This window comes from Propithecus coquereli, unplaced genomic scaffold (genome assembly GCF_000956105.1).
Source record: "Propithecus coquereli isolate 6110/MARCELLA unplaced genomic scaffold, Pcoq_1.0 Scaffold228, whole genome shotgun sequence".
Classification (NCBI taxonomy): domain Eukaryota; kingdom Metazoa; phylum Chordata; class Mammalia; order Primates; family Indriidae; genus Propithecus; species Propithecus coquereli.
Window position 1 is genome coordinate 780,525 of NW_012147819.1, and position 5,438 is coordinate 785,962.

Consider the following 5,438-nt stretch of genomic DNA (forward strand, 5'->3'; position numbering starts at 1 on the left):
GGGCCAGATGAGGACTGTAAGGAAGGGGACAGTGCAGGAGTGACACCTTTCATTTCATCCCTACCTCCCACTGTTTGTCCTCTGAGGAGAAGGCAATGCCCTGCAGAGTAGTAGGTTGCTAATAGCTTTTATAACACAGGCTCTTGGAGTATGTTTTTAAGAGACCAATAGAGAATGTTTATGGCGGTGCTGCTTAAACTTTGCGGTAGAAGGTCGTATAAAAGGCAGATTCTGATCCGACAGGCCTGGGGTGGGGCCTGAGACTCTGCATTTCTGGCAGACTCTCAGATCCCATGATACTGCTGTCTTCAGACAGCACACTTCCAGGGGTCAATCCCAGGTGTTTAATTATTTAATAACTGCTTTCTAACAAGTGTTTAATCACTATCTATAAAACACTAAATACAGGCTAATGCAAGTCTTCCTCTCTCCTGGAGATCCCCCGTGGCTATTCTGAAATGGCCGGGCCTCCTACCAAATGCCCCAAGTGCTCCCTGGAAGCTAAGACTGGCATTATATCCAGATGGTACCAGATTTTAGTGTGTCAGGGACAGCGCCTCCTACTGGCAAAATATCCACGGCTTCTCTTGTTTTCTGCCCTTGGTTCCCAGGAAATATTGAGTTCTGGAACTAAGACTCTGCAAAAATGGGTTATGGGATAGTCTGGGAGACTGGATAAAAGGGTAGGGAAACAAGGGTATTGATAAGAAAGGGAAGAGGAACTCCTAATTATGTTACCAAGGTTGATCCTGCTGCGCCCAAGGATTGAATGATGAATCTGAGATGTGCCGTAAATTTAAAACTTAGTTCCCCGGGAAAACTCTCTAAAGAGGCTTCACCTGGTCCATGTTCCCATTAAATGCCCCTACCCTTCTTTTCATTGGCCCTCAATGACTCCCATGTTAGAGGAATGGCTGCATTTATTTGACTCATTCCTTAAGTTGTGCACACTGTTCTCTCAGAGTCTAATGCTAACAGAATCTTTTTTCTGTAGGGGCCAACTGTCGCAGACCTATCTAGGGTAGAAGTGAGCTGGTAATGGTAGCTGTGGAAATCACAGATCTCTAGATGCGAAGTTTTAATATGCAAGGCGCTGTGGGTACAGTCCCTTCCCTCAAGGGAGGACCAGACACGAAGTGATACATCTACCTCATTTATATTCGGAGGTACAAACTAAATGTTTTAGGAAATTGGAGAAGAAATGTGTCACCGCTATTGAATATAGGAAGGTAGCCCGGAGCAGGTGCCGCTTACCTGAGTGACAGCTAGGAGCTTGTTAGTGTAAAAGTCAGACAGAGGATATTCCAAGCTGAAAGAAGGAGTGAAGCAAAGGCACAAAGGTGGGAATGCCCACTGTGGCTTTGGGGAAAGGAAGTATCAGTCTTCCTGTCAGGAGGGATGGGGCAGGAAGATGTGAAGGGAGGCGGCAAGCCTGCCTTGCCTGTTGCTACCTGAACTGTGTTTGGTAGCTAATTAGGGACACAAATGTGGCAGAAGCAAGACTGCACTTTAAGGTTGATTTGGCTGCGGTCCGCTCTGATGGGTCAGAGTTGGGTGAGGCGGGAGGCCAGCAGAACAGCAGAAGCCAATGTCTCAGCCCAGGCGTGAGAGCCTCCGCCAGGCTGGAGTTCCAGGAATAGGAAATGCAGATTAGATGAAGGAATGGGGAGAGAGGTCTCCCCAGGACTGCGTGTCTGGGTGTCAGGGGTGATGGAGAGAAGGCAGTGATCGTGCTGCAGTTCTGAGTCTTTCTGGGAGAATGACAGTTCCAAACCATGAGTTTGGTTTTAGTTAAACTGAGACAATTATGTGAAAATGTCCGGCAGGCAGTTAGAAACATTAATCTGCAGCTTTGAAAGCAAGGGCTCCTGGACCCAGGCATTTAGGTTACCCACACTGAGTTCCTTCATTTCCTCTACAAACAAGCAAACAAAAACACGAGACTCCCTGGTCCTCCACCCTGTGCCACTCACGGGGCTGCAAAAGTGAGAAAGGCAGGGTTGGACAGGGTTCCCCCAGGTGGGGTTGTCAGATTGCAGGGGAAACAGTCCCCTCCTGCATGAACAGATTCCAGGGCTGCAGTGGAGGTGTTTGCAGAGTGTGGTGGGAACACTGTGGACAGTGACAAACCCTTGCGGTGGATGAGCGCACGGAGGGGGCAGCGCCCGGAGCAGGTAGGCACTTTTCTCCATTTCCCCGAGAGTGGATCAGCAGCCTGAAGCCCAGTTTCCAAGTGGCAGATTTCTGTGTTGTGGCTTGTGCATAAACTCTTGACCAGAGGTGTCAAGAAGCCGGTTTTGCTAGTCCTGGACACCCGAATGCCCTGACATCCTTGGACGGCCCCTCCAAGTGCTGACCGTTTGTCTGCCTAGATTTCTACTGAACCCCAGCTTGTTTATATCGATTTTGGATTTGGTTTGGAAATTTTTCTGGTTATCCTATTCCCAAGAGACTTTACGTGGAAAACACCATTTTAGCCCGCAGCTATAAAACACCCTGTCTTATTTGCACCCTATTTGTACCAGGCAGCCGGCTTCAGGCTTTCTCCAGGTGAGCTCAGTGTGCCCTGCCTCGGCATCAGTGTTGAGAGCAGGAGAGATGGTGATGGAGGGCAGAGGTGAGTGGGGTGCAGCCCTTCCTTCTGGGAAGTCTAAAGGACAGGCAGGATTAGGGGATTTGAGCAGGTCAACCTCGAGCTCCTCATTCGCCAGCCAATCGTCCATCCATCTTTCTGTTCACTTACTTATCCTCCTAATCATTCATTTATCTGTGCATCCAGTCAACAACATTTGTGGAGCACCCACAACATGCCAGCATCCAGAACCAAGAGACAGAAACACTGAGAAAGCTGCAGGCGAGGCTGAAACTGGCCCATCAGTGACTCAGAGGCCCAGACACGCCTAAATTCTCTCTTGCTTTCAGCCAAAGAGAAAGGGAAAAACCTGTTTTATTCACACACCTCAGAGCTGGGGCTTCCATTAATCAATTAGTCCTCAGGCCTCTCTTCCCCTGGGAGGTGTGAGTAAAGCCATCGTTTAGCAATTCTAGGCAAGTGCAGGATACCAGGTCACTTAAAGACCTTGCCTGGATTGCCAAATCTAGGGGGGGGATGAATGCTACTTGCATAACAATTCTTCCTGTTCATCATGGCAACCGGAAACTGAGCATTTTATAACATTTGAAACCAGAATCCAACACCAGGCCCTGCTCCAGCAGAAGCCCCCTTAGTTACAGGAGGCTCCAAGACCTTCCACTGTGCAGCAGTCAGAGGCCCAGCAGCCGGCCCCACTCATCCCAGGTCCACTCTGGAGACGCCTGTCCCTGGCTCTACTTTCTCACCTGGGACTGTCGCAAGACCCAGAGTCTCTCCAGCTTCATCTGCTCTTCCAGAATGGGAGTGCAGCCCAGCCTTGGGTCAGGGAAAAGAGGAGGCAGGGATATCAACTAACATGTGGAATGAAATGAAAGAAACAAGCAGGAAGAATGTCCCACCTCACTCTACCACTGTCAGACATGGGAGCATGAAACAGGCCTACATCAAAGTCGTGATCGTTTAAAAATAGATTCCTATTTTTTAAAATTTTTGATTAAAAGCAAAATGTTATTAGGATGGAAATTTGTAAAATGCTGAAAAGGGTTAAGAAGAAATAAAAATTATCTCAAATTCTATCACTCAGAAATAAACTGTTAACATTTAGTCTGTTGCTAGTATTTTCTCTTTGCCTATATATATTATGTATTTATAAAATTGTTGTTGCCATTATGGATACTCTTTTGTAACTTGTTTTTTTTTCACTTACTATATTGTGTCCACTTCCCCATTTTTTTTTCTTTGCGATGGAGTCTTGCTCTGTTGCCATAGCCCACTGCAGCCTCGAACTCCTTGGCTCAAGCGATCCTCCTGTGTCCAAGTGCACATAGATTGTAAACCACAGCCCCCTGAGTAGCTGGCACTATAGGCATGCACCACTATGCCTGGCTAATTAAAAAACAATTTTTTTTGGAGATGGAGTCTTGCTATGTTGCCCAGGCTGGTATTGAACTCCTGGGCTCAAGTGATCCTCCCACCTTGGCCTCCCAGAATGCTAGGATTACAACCGTGAGCTGCTGTGCTTGGCCCATTTCCCTATGTTTTTAGATGTTCTTTTATAACATATTTAATGGCCATATTGTAATCACAGAAAGAATAATAACAGTTAACATTTTAGAATGTACCAGGCATTTTACATGGAGTAACTCATTTCTCAGAATAACTTAATGAGGCAGATGCTATAAAATTATCCTCATTTTACAAACAAGGAAACTGAAGCACAGAGAAGCCACACAGATATTAAGTGGGGAGCCAGGATTTAAACCCAGACAGTTGCCATGTCTACGCTCTGAACAACTAACCCAGGTTGTAATGTAATTAACCTAACCTATTCCTCAATGTTGGATGTCATTCTGACTCAAGGACATTTTTGCTATCATAAATAACACTTAGTTGAACATTCTTAAATACATACTTTTGGACATGTTTAATTATTTCCTTATGATACTTCCTGGGCCAAATGGAAACTTACTTTTAAGGCTTTTGATACATATTGCCAAATTCAGAAACACACTCAATTATATTCTGCATCTAAGGAAGCACTATTTTTTTATGAAATCTTACCAATGCTGATTATTTTTTTCTTTGCAAGTTATTCGGTAAAAATGGTTCCTCATGATTGTTTTAATACACATTTCTTTGCTTACTAGTTTTACGGAATTTTTTCATAAAATTATTGGCTATTTTCATTTTTCTTTTATAAATAATCAATTCATTTGTTTACATGTTTTTCTATCAAGGTATTCTCTTTTATGTTAGTTGTAAGAGTTCCTTATATTAAGATTCTTAATATTTTGTCTGCCATGTATGTGGGAAACATTATTTGAGGTTGTCATTTGCTAGACAAATGGAATTACATTAAACTAAAAATCTGCACAACAAAGGAAACAACTATAAGAGACAGTCTACAGAATGAGAGAAAATATTTGCAAACTGCATCTGACAACAGTTTAATATGCAGAATATATAAGAAACTCAAATGATTCAGTAGCAAAAAACCAAATAATCAGATTTTAAAATGGTCAAAAAATCTGAAGACATTTCTCAAAAGAAGACATACAAATGACCAATAGACATTTCTCAAAGGAAGACATACAAATGGCCAACAGGTATATGAAAAGATGCTCAGCATCACTAATCATCAGGGAAATGCAAATTAAAACCACAATGAGATAACATTTCACCCCAGTTAGAATGGCTATCAAAAAGGGCCAGGTGCGGTGGCTCACGCCTGTAATCCTAGCACTCTGGGAGGCCGAGGCGGGTGGATTGTTTGAGCTCAGGAGTTCGAGACCAGCCTGAGCAAGGGCTAGACCCCGTCTCTACTAAAAATAGAAAGAAATTAATT